The sequence below is a fragment of the Callithrix jacchus genome, chromosome 11 (assembly GCF_049354715.1).
Source record: "Callithrix jacchus isolate 240 chromosome 11, calJac240_pri, whole genome shotgun sequence".
In the NCBI taxonomy this organism is placed as follows: Eukaryota; Metazoa; Chordata; class Mammalia; order Primates; family Cebidae; genus Callithrix; species Callithrix jacchus.
In genome coordinates this window covers 61,135,325-61,153,643 of record NC_133512.1, presented here as the reverse complement: position 1 = coordinate 61,153,643, position 18,319 = coordinate 61,135,325, and the positions used below count along the sequence as shown (strand labels likewise).

At 34.3% G+C, this 18,319-nt stretch overlaps 1 pseudogene; it reads right to left on the bottom strand.

Annotated features, from left to right (window-relative positions):
- Nucleotides 1-902: 902 nt before the first annotated feature.
- On the bottom strand, nt 903-2,457 carry LOC100393908 (importin subunit alpha-1 pseudogene; annotated as a pseudogene).
- Nucleotides 2,458-18,319: the final 15,862 nt, after the last annotated feature.

Genomic DNA, 18,319 nt, shown 5'->3' with positions numbered 1-18,319 from the left:
ATGAGCTTAGATATTTTTTCTGCTTAATTATTTTATGTTAATATTAAATATATTAAATATGTAAAAATTCTATATATCTCTATATAGACTCTGTATAAGCTAATCAATATCTCTATAAACTGACTTCAAACTGTTTTCAGAACACACACAGATACACACAGAACCAATAAATACCACCTCCCTCCAAAAAATTAAATTTTGTTAATTTGATTGAGTCAAATTAAAATTTAATTCACATGCTAACTTCCTAGTATTTAGTAGGGCATGCAATTACAAATCTTAATGCAAATCCAGGATTATAGGTGAGGTAAATAAAAAGAGCTATTTTAAAATAGTGTTTCCATTAAAAAATATTGACTGTCTTAATTTATCAAATTATTCAGCTGCACATCAGAAATTAATTATAGTTTTTTCATGCAGGTCTATATTTAACTTTAGGTATTTTAGTATGTTTGTCCTTATTGCTTAAATTAATTTCTCATATTTTCTCCTTGTTTTTGTATATAGAAAACACTCACTTTTCACATAAAAGTCTTGTTCCCAATTATTTTGCAGGTATTTTCCATAAAGTCTAATCCTTTTTGATATATTCTCTTAGGACTTCTTTTTAAAAACAGCCTTTTTGTGTATAAAATTTAATAAATTTGACTTCTTTCTTTTTTTCGATGTTAAGAAAAGGGTGTACTTTATGAACAGGACACTGTGAGATATAAAATTCCACATAGAAATAAGAAACCCATTTAGAAGACAAACTTCATACAGTGTGTACAATTTGGAACTGTTTAAGTTCAGTATAAAAAATGCTACAATAAGAAACCCTATTTAAAAAGAGGTCTTAGTAGAGAAGCAGTAATACAAACTTATACCAAACATTACACAACTTTATGCTTCAGTTACATGATCTAAAAGTTAAAGGTCCCAAAAGTCCCATTCTGAACTTGGAAGGTACAGCCTTCAGAGGTAGTTTCTGGCACAACATTTTGATCTTCCTCTTTCTCTACAGAGAAATTCTTCTTAATTAAGCTTAATAAAGTCTTACACACAGACTCATTTTCATGGTTTTGTAGAGCTTCAACTTTTCTAAGCCTCTACATCTTTACTCATACTAGCTTTCTTAGTTTCACCTCTTTTTCCACGGCCTGAAAGATTTTTGAAATAGCATCCAGAATAACCAAAATAATCTTGGCATTTCTTGAAGTTAAGAGGTTCATCAGTGGTTCTATTATGCCATAATGAACAAGGTATACAGTCTGTTCAATTGTTCTACCATTGATACAGTTCGTTATGGCCCATACAGATTCCTTTTTTTGTCTTAAAATCTGTCTTAGAGAGAAAACTGATGGAGAATGGAACTAATTCATGATTCACAACTTGCTCTATCTGGTCCTAATGGCCAGTTGTGATGTTTGACTGTTAGTTTTTGGGTTGATTAACAGGCTGGGAAAGATAGTGAGTGCTTCTGCATCGATCACAACCTGAGTCTGTTTATCTGTACCAGTGGCAATATTCCCAATGGTTCTTAGTGCTGAAGTCACAATTAGCAATTTGGAAGCTCCTAGAGACTTCAAGAGTTGGGGCAAAACATGGTATGTTTTCACAATCATGTCAGTTCATTCATTTGGACTATCAGAAAGGTAGGAAATAGCTCAGCAGGTATCTGCTAATATTTCTGGATCGTTATGGTACAGGGACCAAACTAAGTTAGGAAGAATTTGCTCAACAGAATCTAAAGCGGGTGCAAGTATTCTTATTGTGGCAAAGATTTGAAAGTGTCCAGGTAAGATTATGTAAGTAGCCACATACTAAAGATGACGTATCAGGAACTGCAAGAAGAGTCAACAGTGACTTAACAGCACTGTGATGGATAGCCAAGTCTCAGGAAATGGAACCATCACCTGCAATGTTTCCTAGAGCCCACACAGCTTGTTCACTGATGTGAGTTTAGGGAGATATCAATAGAGAAATGAATGCCTGGATGGCACCTCTGCCTAACACAGCCTTGGTCTGTTCTGATGTCCCAGAAGCAATGTTAGTGAGTGCCCAAGCAGATTCAAACTGAATGGGACTATAATCAATTCTTCCAAAGAAGGAGAGAAATGTTGGAATCAAACCAGCCTTGATTATGTTGTCTCTGGGGAGCTGGTTTTCTCTAGAAGGTAGTTTCCTGGCAGCTTGAGTAGCTTGGAGCTGACTTTCCATATTGTTGTTATTTATGCCTTTGACAATGTCATCAGCAGACCAATTTACAGTATGCTGGATGTTGCAGTTCTCCTACGGTGGAGAGGTAGCATCATCAGGAAATAGCTTACATTTCTCCTTCTTAGCTTTCCACAACTCCACATTGACATCTATTCTGTGATGCTTCATTTCTCTACCGTCTTTTTCCTTGTTCTTGAATCTGTTAAGTTGGGCGGCTGGGGTATTAGCATTTTCATTGGTGGGCATGGATATGAGACAGAGGGAGAAAGTTCCACAGGGGAGCCCAGGCTTCCATGGAAGGCAACACAGGGCTCAGCAGCTGTGGGGTGGCTGCACTCAATCATCCACCTCAATGCAACCCAAAGACAGTGTCATATTTGACTTATATCTGCTGCTAAATCACTTTCTTTTGCCTCATGGTTTTTGAGTCATGAGCAAGTGATTTAGCCATGGCTGAATGTGAGCCTTTGCCTAAGACTAAATCTTGTGGAAGTGAAGCCAACAGATGGGCCAGGGAGAGAGATTATTTGCTGTAGCTGAAGAGCAGTTGAGAGCCCAGTGGTATAATGATGAGTGTTTGATTAAGTTGGGGGCCTCTTCAACAGATCATGGTTAGAAAAGAATCTGAGCTTTCTCCCTTTTTTAGTTTCCTTCCAACAGTTCTCCAGCTTTCTAGTTGATTCTGTAAACTCTCCAATATCCTTCTAATTAATTCATTTTCTGTGTGAATTAAGTGAATTTAGTTTCAGTTGTCTACAACAAAGAATCCTGACAGGGTAGAGATTAGGATGGAGATGGTGATGCAATTAAACAAAATTTAGAAAACAATAATTAAATTTGGGAGAGCAAAGAATTTTTGGCTTAGCTAAGTAGAGGAAATAGATTAGAATGACTGATCAGGATATATTAGAGAGGGCTTTAAATTAACAAGCTTAAATTAAAACAAAACAGCCTATGCTGTTTATGAGCATTTGATAATGTTTTTTAAAATAAAAGTGTGAGTTGACAAAGCTTATCTGAAAGATGTAAAAATGAAAAGTTTTTAAACCTTAATTTCAGTGCTAATTGAGAATGACTTGATAGGGGTCAAACACCTGCTTTGGAACCTGCACTGAGCATGCCAGCAGACTGGAAACCTACCGCTGCCAGTGTCTGTGAGCTCCCACTTCCACCTTTTAAATGTGTGAAATGGGAGAGACTAGAGAGAGAGAGAGAGGATTTCTCTGGAAAAAGGTACCTGTGTGTTATCTGTCACCTTCCATGAGGCAATTACATGGAATGTGTCCTGGGAACTGAAGTCAGAGGTCCTATTAGAGAAAAAAAAAAAAAAAAAAAAAAAAAAACCAAACCACACCGCAAAAGTGCTTTTCAAAGGAGGAATGAGTTGAAACAAAACTGTACTCGTGCATTTATTACATCCAGAAATAGGAACTCTTCTATCAGCCCTCTGATACTGCTTTGTTTCTCTCTAATTACATTTTCTCCCAGTACTGTCCCTCAAGGTGTCAGTCAGAATAGCCAGGAATGAGGAAGAAGGTGAATGGGGAATAGGGGAGCAAAAAAGCTCCCACCCTGTTGCAGGCCCAAGCTTGATGAATTCCCTATCTGGGGCAGGGGGATAGGACAAGGAAAGTGATGGTGTGTAAATTGTGGTGGTGAACCACATACTAAAGATGACATGTCTGTCAATCTGTAAATAGATTGAGACTGTTTGTGATCAAAAGGGCCTAGAAAATTGAGAGGAACTGCCTGAAACTTGTGGCAGATGCACTGAAGAAATTAGTTCATGAGCTTTTTGAAGGTTGAATGGAAGAAAGAATAAAGCTATTTTCTGCTTTTATCCTACTGAGTCCACTGATTCAATGACATACTTACATGTTGTTGTATTAAAGGGAAAGAGTCCAGTATAAGGAGACATGGAAAACAAGAAAGTCAGATCGGATGTAATAACAGCTAACAGGGAATGAGTTTTAAAAACCCTAAAGCTTGTGATGAAATAGAAAAAGAACAGATGTAAGAGAGATTTAAAGGACCATTTTTGGCAAGGGGATGATGGTTAATTGGATTGAGTAGGAAGATAGAAGATTAAAAGATTAGTTTGAGGTTTCAAGCCTGGAATATTGGTGGCATGATTTATAAAAATAGAGTAATCAAAATGATCTTAATATTTGGAAAATAAAGGAATGAAGGAGGGAAAAAATGAATGTGATTTAGGAAGTAAAACTAAATAAAAAGAGAAAAATGCAGAGGTCCTTGGGTCTCAGAAACAAAATAGGAAGAGGTAGGATTTCATAGAAGATTGTGAGAGAGTGAAGAGGGGAAATAGTTTACAACAGAATATATATTGTCTCCAAAACTCTCACTCCTGAATAATAATAATAATCATCACAATTTATCATTGGTGCTTGGGGGAATATTAATAAAGTTATTGAAGTCTTACTATGTGCCAGGCACCTTGGAAGTGCACTAAATGAACCACCTCATCTAATTCATAATGCTATAGTTTGTAGTACTGTTATTTTATAGAAAAGGAATAGGAGATTTAGTGAGTTTAGGGAACTTACTCAAGCCAGTTATTATCAATTAAAGATTTTGATACTGATTAGGTCCCAAGGGAATAATCAGATATGGAACTGATCCATTTCCAGAAGAAATAAACAGATAAGATTATACATAGATATGAAGATGGAACAGAGAAATTTGGGACTGTTAGTGGACGTAGGGGAGTGAGGGTGAAAAACCTACCTGTTAGTTACTATGCTCACTACCTAAATGACAGGATCATTCATACACTGAACCTCAGCAACATGCAATTTGCCCATATAACAAATCTGTGCATATATTCCCTGAGAGTAAAATAAAAGTTGAATTTGAAAATTGTCTCTTAATTTCTTATTTTTAATAATAATGTTGTTTTGGCTCCCATATCCTGATTTTGCATGCAACTGTTTTCTCTGAAATTTATCTTCCAATCTCCTTTTCTTAAAAAAATACAAGCTTTTAATTTCAGAATAGGTTTAAGCTTACAGAATTATCATGAAGTTAGTACGGAGAGCTCCTGTAGACCCCACATCTGCTTTCCTCTATTATTAACATCATACATTAAGCTTGTTACAATTAATGAAATAATATTGGTATATTATTTACATTTAAAGTTCATATTGTATTCAAATTTCTCTAGATTTTTCCTCTAACATGTTTTTTTCTGTTTAGGATCCCACCCACGGTACCGTGTTAAATTTAATTGTCACACTGTCATGGAGCTTCTATGTTGCGACAATTTCTTAGACATTTTTTGTTTTTGGTAATCTTGACAGTTTTAAGGAGTACTTGCAAGTTGTTTTGTAGAATGTATCTCAATTTGTATTTGTTTGATACTTATCTCGTTATTAGCCTGGGATTATTGGTTCTTAGAGAGGAAGACCACAAAGGTTAGGAATCATTCTCATCACAGCATCATCTCAAGGGTACATTCCGTCTGTATGACTTATCTCTGTTCACATTAACCTTGATTACCTGGATGAGATCGTGTTTGATGGTATCTACACTGTAAAGTTACTTGTTAATTTATTCCTTTCCATATTATATGCTTTGGAAGAAAGCCAGTGGATGCAGCCCACACTAAAAGTAGTGGGGAGTTATGCTCCCCCTCCTTGAAAGTAGATTATCTACAAACATTATTTGGAATTCTTCTGCATAAGAAATTGGTCTGTTCTCCATTTATTTATTTGTTCAACTATTTGTTATTATCAGCATGGACTAATGATATTAAGTTTATGTTTTGGGTTATAATTTAATACTGTTAATTTTATTGCTCAAATTGTTCCAGGTTGGCCAGGGAAGCTCCTTCCATTGGTTCCTGTATCTTTGACTTACCACTCTCATTTTTGTATGTGAGTACTTCCTTATTTTTCTGGCTTTGGGCTCATCTTAAATAACTTTTTTTTTTTTGCCGTAGTCTTAGAATCAACAATTTCTCCAAGGAGCCCTGGTTCCATTTATTAGATAAAAGCAATTAGAAAGTGGTATCTGGACACTAGGTGTGATCTTTGCTTTCTGCGTGTCATTGCTTCTGTACCCTCTCAGTGAACAGAACAAGAAGATGTATGTGTATGTACTAACCCATGTATATACTCATATCTGTAAAGTTTTCTATGTGTAACCTTCTATAGCTATATTAACTATCTATAGCTGTATTACAACTCTAATCTCGTCCCACTTTGATTATTTTAGTCTCCTTTCCTGCTTACCTGTAACCTCCTACTCCAACCATAAGAAATATGACTCCTACCATTCATCATCCATAAATTTAATTGTTCCATTCCAGTATACATGAATAGTGGTTCAATAATTGTTAACTCATACCCTTGGGCAAAAAAACCTTTATCCAGTAGAGTATATACAGTATTTATGAACATTTCATTTTGCCTTTAGTCTTAAATAATCCACTGATTTCCACAGTTACTTAGATCAACATCTCACTCTTTCTTTCACTCCCCTCAGTGGAGTTTCACACATTTGTAATAAATTTTGATGTTTTTGCCATATTCTGCATTTCATTCTGATGTCTGCCAACTTCCTGAGTGATTGTTTTTAAAATTGCTTACATTACCATTTCCTTTTCATGCTGTAGAGCTCTATGGATTTTGCTTATTGTCATGTATTAACCATTACAGTATTAAAATGAATTGCTTCACTGCCCTAAAACATCTTCTGTGCTGCACCTAATCAACCACCCTCAGTATCTTTTGTAATATCAGTCACTTCAGTTCTCTGAAAAAAGATCCAAACTTACAATTTGTCTGTGTATGTATGTATGTGTGTGTATGTGTGTGTGAATTCCACATGCACACATATGTGTGCTACTGTATGCCAAATATTTTGATAGGCCCTGGTATGCAGAAAGGATCAAGAAAGGTAGTTTTCTATCTTCATGAAGCTTACATGCTAGTGGAGAAAATTGCTTTTGTAACATATATTATATGTAGAACAGATATATAGCATATTATGATTTTATGTTATGAGAAAAAATTATTTAACCTCTATAAGGTATATAGTATAACTCCAAATATATAGTTGGTAGTCAGAAGACATGAATGCCATCCACTTTCACCATTCAAGATGTTTATTTATTGAGCTTGGACTTATTAGCACCCTCTACATGGGAGTGGAATGTGTCTGAGCAAACATCATGGGTTATAATTTAATACTATTTTTTATATTTTTATAACTAATTTTCCTATTTGCTAGACACAAAGTTGGTTGATCAATAGATAGATTTTTTCTTTGTTTAGAGAAAGAATATTGTAGAAAATAATCTTGTACACATTTTTCTGTGCTTATGTGCAGAAATTTTTCTAGGCTATATATCTAGGAGTAGAATTTCTGAGTTGTAGGTTATGCATATCTTCAAGTTTGTGTTTTCCTATTTATCCCAGTGCTGGCTATAATATATTCATTTCACAAGGATGTGTCCAGAACCAGGGTTATTCCAGGTTGTGTAATAATGTTAAGCCAGTACAATTTGAGTAAAGAATATGGAAGGAAGCAGTTAGGAAGTTAGACTTAAGGCAAATCTAACTTTACCGGCCTTTATTACCTTACTAAGTTGTGAATTACACTCAATCACATTTCACACAGTGGGAATGCAAAGATGATCAAGATCCAGTTGTTGACCTTAAAATTATGGAATCGAGCATGCACATAAATTATCACTCCTTGAAGCACATTGTGAAAGACATGGAGGGATGTGTAATTGGGGCAGTGCTGAACCTAGGATAAGTATGGAATGAGGCAGACTTAAGTTTCCATACCAGAACACTGGTGTTATAGTGTGAATTGCTTTTTAAAGCCCCAGTCCCTAGGATGTGTAATTGCAGATAGTCCTGCCAACTCTGGGGATAGGAAAACATGTTGTGCACAAGGGCAGCTTTGAACTCTTACTGGAATTTATACATTAGAATATTTTATCATTTTAATTCATCTTCTTGAAATGTTTATAGAATTTATAATTTCAGTTTTTTATATGGCTATATAGAGTTTTTATTTATATAGTTCTTATATTTTTAAAATATAAAAAACTATGAAATAATTATACCCACAGAAAGCTCTATATAGTATGTTTAAAAACACTTGTACACATCATTCAAGTTTAACAATTTGTGTTATTTACTACATTTGTCCAATTTAAAAATAACATTAAAATCTTCAGTGTACCATATTTTTTTCACTCCTCCCTCCCCAGATTTGATCACGTGATGATGATCCTGAATTTGGTGCTTATCATTCTCTCACATGCTTTTATACTCTGTCATAGACACTTATATATATAGAATTGTGCTAAAAATTATTGTTCTATAAATAGTATCATATTGTAGATCTCTTTCTACCTTTTTCTTACATTGTTTTCAAGATCTATTAAGTAAATGTTAATTTGATAATTCATTTTCCTATTTGCTAGATGCAAAGTTGGTTGATAGATAAATAGATGGTTTTCTTTTCTTAGAGAAACAATACTGCCAAACCGGCACGGTTTGATCTGGAAATATGGTCTCAATATGTGCCGCCAGTGTTTCCGTCAGTACGCGATGGATATAGGTTTCATTAAGTTAGACTAAATGATCTTCAGAGGATTACCCAAGACATCTACCATGAAAAACCAAGATAGTTCTTTGTACATAAAATAAACATTTTATTAAAGAAAGAATACTGCAGCAAATCATCTTGTTTTGTGCAGAAATTTTTCTAGGCTATATATATAGGAGTGGAATTTCTGAGTTACAGGTTATGCACATCTTCAAGTTTCCTGCATATTATCAAACTGCTTTTCCAAATGATTGTTCTGAATTACAATCCCACTGGCAGTGCATAAACATTCCTTTTGTTTGACAGATTTGCCAAGACTTAAAGATTTTGACATGTGTGCGAAAGCTTATTATTAATTTGTCATTTCCTCATTAGTGAGTAACATATCATTTTATGATTTTATTAGCCATTTGAGTTTTCTTCTGTGAATTGCCCGTTGAGATCCTTTATCCATTCTTCTGTTGTATTGATCATCTTTTAAAAATAAATTCATAAAATATCCTGGATTTGAATCCTTTGCAAATTATGGTTATTGTAAATATTACCTTGAGTTTTTTTTAACTTTGCTCTTTTTTGTGAAGAGTATTTTCATATTAATACAGTGTTTCTCTGAGTCTTATTCTTTCTCTGTCTTAATAAATTATTTTCTTCGCTGGTGTCAAAAACAATTCACCAATTTATCTATATTTTTCTCCTTCGTTGTTTTTGGTCCACTTTTCCCTTAAACCACAAATTCATTTTTGTATAGCATGAGGTAGAAATCTAATATTTTTTCTACGTGAATAAATAATTCCTCCAGATAAATTTCTTGAACGTATCAGTTTTTCTGATAGATTTATGTCAAAACTATTGTGTGTGTGTGTGTATGTGTGCGTGCACGTGTGTGTTTCTGTATATATGTAGGTCTACAATCTCTCTTCTCTCTTGCCATTCATGGGCCAATAACATGTTGTTTTAATGACTCTGGCATTATAGTGAATTTCGATATCAAGTAGAAATGTAGCTGCATTTTCCTATTTTTTCTTCAGAATTGTCTTGATTAATCTTGGTAACTTTATTTTTCATTTAAATTTCAGGATCAGATTGTCAAATTCCATGTACATTTTTGTTAGGATTTTATTTTTATTGTATTGATTTTGTTGACTAATTTATGAATATTGACAATTTGATAGCCAGTCTTTCCATCCGCAAGTATGCTCATTTGCTTAACTCTTCTACATCCTCTAGTTATGTTTCACAATTTCTTTACAAAACTCTTGTGTAATATTTGTAAAATTCATTCCCAAGTCCTATATAAATTTGTTGCTATTTTCAATGAACTTATTCTCTCCCTTATGTTTATCTATTTGTAGATCGCTGATGTGTAGGCATGCTACTGATTTTTATGTTATTTATGTATACATACAGAAAACTTGTTGACCTCTATTACTAGTTCTAATAATTTCTCCATACATAATCTTGAATTTTCTATGCAAGCAATTATATTTCCTGTGGAAAATGGCAATTTTGCTTATTTCTTTTCAATTGTTATAATTTCATTTTTAAAAATTATACTACATTGGCTAGAACTTTAAAAAATCACATATTATCAAAATTTAAAATCATACTTACTGCTAATATGTTTAAGGACAATGATTACGTTTTGTTCAATCTTTTAAATTTCTTTCTGTATCTATAACATTCTTGCTTCAATTCTCCTTGATTTTGCTTTTCAATTAAAAATTATGCTAAGTTTTATCCTTCTTTGAGTATCGTAGAAGAGATATTTTAATGGCCATACTATAATTTATCTAAAATGAATCAATATTCTGAAAGTTAATTTATCTGGCTTCTTTTTTTTTTCACTAAGTTTATAAAATGTATTTCCTTTGAAGATTTATTTTCACTTGAGAGGACTTTTGTTTCTCTACCTTTTTGTTTCTCCCCTTTGTTTTCCGTATCTTCTGACTTTGATTATACCCTATTTGGACTTCAAGATGGGCAGTTCAGAATTAGGCTCTATAATGGTGATTGGTGGTCCTGTCTTCCGACAGTATTTAAAATGGTAAGATTGTGTTTCTTTGTGGCGAGGGCCACAGTTCCCTGCAAGCCACTGTGACTTCAGCATTGCTTACTACTTTAGGTTTTTGTTCTGTTTTGGGTTCACAGAGATGCTTACCTTATTTTCTAACCAGCTATGTGCTTTTAGTTTTCTCATTTTGTGCTTTATCTATTATCATTATGTATTTCAAGCATGGGGTTTAAAATATGCATTTATTATGTATTGTTGACTATAAGTTTTAAATATCTTCAATAGAATATACTAAACATAACTGGAACCTTTCATCACAAATTAGGTAATTTGTGTTTGAAAATTAATTATTGTATCATTAAGTAGCACAGTTGTATTCTCAAAACAATTTTTGTTGAAGTAATTTCCCTTTCCACTAAATAACTCTAGTCAAATCACAAAGTGCTGCTTATTTACTTGCTATGTATTTTTCAAATTTGTACTCTCCTCTCTGTAGCTACGGTTTCTGCCTAATTCATACTAGTACAAGTTTTCTAATTTGTCTCCTTATCTTCATATCTGCCTCCAAAATATATATCCCATATGCTCCTTCAGATCTGATCATTTAATGTCTCCTCTCCCCCAGGTGGAGGTCTAGCTTCCTACTGAGGTGCACAAGGCTTGTACTGTGCCCATCTCTAGTCTTCCAAATCACCTCAGTTCCCCACATGCCTCATGTGCTTCCTTCTGCCCATGATTCTGGTCACTCTTTCCTTTTTCCTAAACAATCCTACATGTCTTTCAGAGTCGATCTCAGGTAGTCTTCATTAAACTCTCAGACTGGGCTAGTCTTAAATTTTGCTCAGTTCTGTGCTCCATCACACCTTGTGAATCCTTTCATTAAACCATTTAGTGCTAGGATTGAGTTGTACTCTTTATTATTGTATCTTCTCAGTTATGATCTAATTACTCTAAGATAAGAATTTCATCTTATTCATATGCAAATAAACCATTTATTTTGGAATAATGTCTGAGTTACAAAAAGGTTGCAAAGATAGTACAGAGAATTCCTGTAAAATCCCCACCCAATTTTAGTTTCCTTAATGTGATCATCTTACATTACTGATATATTTGTCAAAACTAAGAAACTAACATTAACATTGATACATTACTATGAATTAAACTCCATTTTTTTCCAGAGGTCAAAAGTTTATCCATTAATGTCTTCCTATTCCAGAATCCAATCCAGGATATCACATTGCACTTAGCTGTTCTTTTTCTCCAGTTTCCTCTGATCTGTGACAATTTATCAGCTTTTCCTTGTTTTCCTTATTCAATTTTGTAACCCAGCAACTAAGTGACCTGAACTAAAATATGTGAGAAAATAGACAATAAATTATTCTGGTTTGGGTAGCTTTACTGTGTTTTTTCATTTTGCTATTTGCCCTTTATTTTCTAACTGCTGCTACTAAAGATCACTGCTTTGCACTGCACACAAAGGATCTGACTACCAGACCCAGCAACTTTACCTCTGGGTTTTATGTTAGCTATTTTTGGCTCATAGGTCTTTTCCATTTCTTCTGGGTCCACAATAATTTCCTGGGTGAATTTAATTAAAATACTTGAACCTTTTAATCAAATAATTATTAAGAAATTAAATAAGGTTAGAGGTTACAGAACGGAGAATCTAAAACATTTCAGAGGCACCCTTTGACATAACATCAAGGTAGGATTCCAAAATTTCATGGAAGTGTAGCAATGTACATGCCATAGATTTCATGTCCCCATGATGAGAAGACAGCAGACCCCTGTCAGTATTTAGTACCATCAGCTCCTTGCTGACCATAGGATGGAATAACAACACTAAGGAGCATCACATTGTACAAGATAAACTTCTTTTAGGAGTTAACACTAATATATGGGCTATGACCTTAGCTAGATCAAGCAGCAGTGAGAATGTGCCCCAGTGGGGTGCATATGACACTAGGATCAATAATTCACTACTGGATTTGAGGGAACAGCATAAAGTAGGCAAGATAAAAAAATCCTGAAATTATCTGCGTGCAGTTCTGTATCTTTAGGGTTAGATGGGTCACTCATCTAACACTATCACCTAGCCCTGTAAATGATAACTTTGTCCTAACAGACACACTTTTAGACAAAGAATCTCTAGTTTAGATGCTTAACTTTTATTCCCTTGAAGTCTTCAGCGATACTTAAGCCTGCCCTAAAAAAAATGAATAAAAAAAGTACTTGGTCTAACTGAATACAGAAAGTAATTTTATAAATTTACTAACAGTATCCCAACAGACTTTTCACATTATCCCCTTATAGCCCTTTGACAAAAATGTGGTTTAGATAAATCACAGCTTTGGAAGTACCTGCAAATGAGAAATCCAGTAATAAAGATTATAGAGGTTTTCATGAACATCATCCCCAAAGAGTTACACCCAAATTATTTAGAACCTATGGGGGAAAATAAAACTCAAGTTTGCATTTACATGTAATTTTATTTGTGCTGATGCCAGGCTGACTACAGAGAAACAAAGGATTTTGCTCAAGATAGATCGTGACCTTTTGGAACAATACCTGTTAGCACAGTGGTTGGTACAGTTACATCACCCTAGTGATTATATAATTACATGCACACAAGTTGAAAGCTGAATCTGGAAACCTTGTATACCAACACCAGACACATAAATCATTACTAGCTCTGAAGGACAATAGTTTGATTCTGTCTTTTTTTTCCTCGTACATATAAATGGCACCTCCTGTGAGTGAAACTTCCTATACCTTAGTGACTAGCATAGAGCCTTTCACAGAGAAAGTAGATGATCAAAAGATACTTCTTGGTGAGATATATGACAGTGGATCTAATAAATAAACTGATTTTTATGGAACATTACTGTGTCTTCCCAGACTTGAAGAATTAGCTAACCCTCAGACTGAACCTGGTGAATCTGAGCAAATCAATGTTTATGCTTCACGAAACTGCAGTGAACTTTTAGTAGTCAAATGAGTTTTCAGCTTTTGATCTGGGAATAGGGGAATATCCTTGTAGGTGAGCCAATGGTACCAAATAAGATAGTTCATTTTTTTCCATTCCCTCAAATACTAACCTAACTCAGTCTCCTATTAACTCTTACAAGACTCCTACAAATTGCTTCTTCGTTGAGGTCCTAACCTCTGGTCTTTCCTTTACCTTAGAGCAGAGGTGTCTAATCTTTTGGCTTCCCTGGGCCACAGGGAAAGAAGAATTGTCCTGGGACACACATGAAAATGCTAACACTATTATAGCTAATGAGAAAAAAAAAGAAATAGCAAAAATATCTCCTAATGTTTTAAGAAAGTTTAAGAATTTTTGCGGGGCCATATTTGAAGCTCTCCTGGGCCGCATGTGGCCCATGGGCCATGGGTTGGACAACCTTGCCTTAGAGAATATTATCCCCTTAGCCTTCCTTAAGCAGAACCAGATCATTTGAGAGCTGCTTGAGGAAAATTTTTAACAGATTTATTGAGTTTGATATATAACACAGTGCACATATTTAAAGTGTGTGATTTGATGAGTTTTGATCTGCAAATTCTTCACCACAGTTTATAGTGAACATAAGCACTAACTCTTTCATTTCTGGTTATATTAATTTGAGTCTTCTATCTTTTTTTCATAGTTGATCTAGCTAAATGTATGTAAGTATTGTTGATTTGTTTTAAAAACCCAACTCTTAGTTTTATTAATTTTTTCCTATTCTCTATTTAGTTTATGTTCTAATATTAATTATTTCCTTGCTTTGGCTAACCTTGGACTTAATTTATTCTTCTTTTTCTAGTTCTTTACGGTGTAGAGTATTATTGAGATTCCTCTTCTTGCTTAAAGTATGCATTTACCTCTAAGTTTCCTTCTTAGTACTGCTTTTGCTGCATCTTACACGTTTTGGTATGTTGTATTTTGATTTTTATTTGTCTTAAATTATTTTCTAATTTCCCATTTGATATCTTTTTTTTTTTTTTTTCCGAGACAGAGTTTCGCTCTTGTTACCCAGGCTGGAGTGCAATGGCGCAATCTCAGCTCACCGCAACCTCTGCCTCCTGGGTTCAGGCAATTCTCCTGCCTCAGCCTCCTGAATAGCTGGGATTACAGGCACGCGCCACCGTGCCCAGCTAATTTTTTGTATTTTTAGTAGGGATGGGGTTTCACCATGTTGACCAGGATGGTCTCGATCTCTTGACCTCGTGACCATTTGACATCTTCTTTGACTATTGTTTTTTCACATTTTTTGAATTTTCCAATTTTCCACCTGCTATTGGTTTCTAGTTTCATTTCATTATAGTCATAAACAATACTAACATTACAGTGTTCTTAAGTTCATTAAGACTCGTTTAGTGGCTTCACATGTAATTTATCCTTGGAAATATTTAGTGTGCACTTGAGAAAATGTATATTCTACTTTTATTGGTTGAATGTTCTGTATATGTCTTTTAGTTCCATTTTGTCTTTAATATCGTTCAAGTTCTCTGTTTCCTTATTCATCTTTTGTTTGGATGTTCTATCCATTATTGAAAATGGGATTTTTGAAATCTTTTACTATTATTGTATTGCTATCTATTTCTTCAGTCTGATGATTTGATTATAATGTGTCTCATCATGGACTTCTGTGGACTCTATCAAAAGTCAATTTTTGTTTAAGAACACGTGAAAGAATATAAGATATTTCACAGAAATATTGACCAAAAGAGAGCAGAAATGGCCATATTTATATTAGACAAAGAGTATAAGTCAAAAAATGCCACAAGAAACAAGAAAGGACATTTAATAAGTAATAAAAGGGTCAATTTACCTGGGAGACATGTAAGAAAAGAATCAAAGCATGTCACTACAAAAAAAAAAAAAAAAAAAAGAGAGAGAGAGAGACAAAGAAACATGAAAAAAGAAAGAGAAGAAAAGAGGGAGGGACAAGATAGAAAAAAAATAAAAGCTACAAGAAAGATAGGAAACAACAAAATGGAAATGGGAAATCCTTCCCTATCAATAATTACGTTAAATGGCACTGAATTAAAGTCCCAATTAAAAGGCATAAAGTGGCTGAATGGTTGAAATAACCACCACCAAAAGAAAAAACAATATTTAACTATGTGCTGTCCACACTTTAGCATTTAGTTTAACTCTGTTTCTCTTTCTTTCTTCTTTTCATTCATTTTCTTAATTGTCTTGTAACTTTGGCCTTTCATTTCCTGCTTCTGTTTTTCTTTGTGTTCTATTGATAATTTTCGTACTAACATACTTTGATTCCTTTTTAATTTTTTTCTCTGTATCTTCTATAGGTATTTGATTTGTGGTTACCATGGAATTTACATAATATATATAAAAGATATAATAATCTGTTTAAAACTGATAACAATGTTACTTTTATTGCTTATAAAAGTAACTCTATTGCTCCCACCACACTTGATGTTATTGGTGTCACAAAGTATGTATATTTATATTGTGTATCCATTAATATATATTTAAAGTTACAGTTTTTATACTTTTAGCAGTTATATCACAATTAAAAATGGTTTATGAACCACTAGTATAGATAGTGTTACAGTATTCTGTATTCATTTATATTTGTATATGTGTTTCTGTGTGTGTATTTGTGCATATTATATACATACCTTTATTAGTGAACTTTATATTTTCATATGCCTTTGAGTTGCTGTCCAGCATACTTTCATTTCAACTTGAAGAACTCCCATTAGCATTTCTCATAAGGCAGATCTAGTAGTAATAAACTCTCTTAGCCTTTGTTTGTCTGAAAAAGTCTTTTTATATCTCTTTAATTTTTGAAGGACCGTCTTGCTAGGTGGAGAGTTCTTTGGTGAAGTTTTTTCTTGCAGCACTTCTCTTCTGGTCAGCAAGATTTCTGCTGAGAAATCCACTGATGGTCTTATGGGGGATCCATGATATTGATCAATCACTTTGCTTTTGCTGCATTCAAAACTCTTTTTGTCTTTGACATCTGACAATTTTATTATAATGTGTCTCAGTGATGATTTCTATTAACCATAGTTGGAATTTGTTGGACTTCTTGAATCTGAATTAATTTTCTTACCCAGAGTTAAGACATTTTTAGCCATTATTCCTTCATATAAGCTTTCTGACCATTTTTCTCTCTTTTTCTTCTCCTTCTGAAATTCTAATATACTCCAAATGTATGCTGGTTCATTTGATTGTGTCCCTTAAGTTCTTTAGACTTTCTTCACTCTTTTTTATTTTGCTTCTCTGAATTGATAATTTCAAAGGAAATTATTAATTTCTTAAAGTTCTCTAATTCTTCTACTTGATCAATAGGTTTCAGCTGTTGAAACCTTTTCAGTGAATTGAACAATTCAGTTATTATATTCTTCAGCTTAAAAATTTTTTTGTTTGGCTGTTGTTAAATTTTTTAAAATCTCTTTGTTGATATTCTCATTTTGTTTGTACTTTATTTTCTTTGGGTCATTGATGGTTTATAATGGTTAGTTTGATTTTTTTTTTTGTCAGGTGGTTAATAGAACTCTTTTTCTACAAGGTTGTTTTCTAGAAACTAATTTTGTTTCTTCAATTCTGCCGTGTCTATTTCTTCACGTGCCTCATAACTTTGTGTTGGGATCTACCCATTGGGGAAAAAAAAACACCACTTCCATTTTCTATAGACTAACTTCATAGAGAAGTTAGTCTAGCTTAATTAATTTGCCTAGCTTCAGATTCTGGGGCTGCTCCAAACGTTTCTGTGGATGCATCTTCTCTAGACTTGAGGTATGGAATTCCCAATTAGAGGGAATTACTATTTCCTTTGTTTTGTTTTGTTTTAAATAAGCATATAGTCTCTTCCTTCCTCTGGTGTTTATCTTTAGTACTGCAGGTTTTCTTTGACTGCCAGAAGTCACTCAAATCTCTTCTATTCTCACAGACACCTTCCCTTCTAGAGTATGCCAGACCACATCATGGCTCTAAGATAGGTGAGACAGAAACTAGGCTTTTGTACAGCAACCCCCGAAAAAAGCCAGAACATTGGATGTATGCTCCAATTATTTCTCTCCCCAGGGAGAAGCCAGGAGTTGGGGGTTGCTCCCATTTGTTTCATGCTGAGTTGTGGGGAGGGACTACTACAAGTGAGTGGCTGCCTATCCAAACCGTTTCCTTTAGTCTAAGCAGCTTCCTACCTGGCACCTTTTTTTAAGTGCTAAGTTTCAGGCAAGACAGAAACCACTCCCTTAGGCGGCCCCCTGGAAAGTTCACCCATTGCACATATATTTTATATGTCCCCTCCTGTTCTCGCAGGGAGAAGGTTGGACCTGGGAGTTTTGTCCTGATTGTGCTGAGCCAAGTTATGGCAGGAGGGACTATGGAAAGTGAGTATAAAACATATTCTGTTGACACGGAGAGTTTTGTCCTGATTGTGCTGAGCCAAGTTGTGGCAGGAGGGACTATGGAAAGTGAGTATAAAACATATTCTGTTGACACGGATGAAGCTATTTTCACATCATCTGGGATGCAAAAGCCTCTTAACCTGATTTCTAGATTTT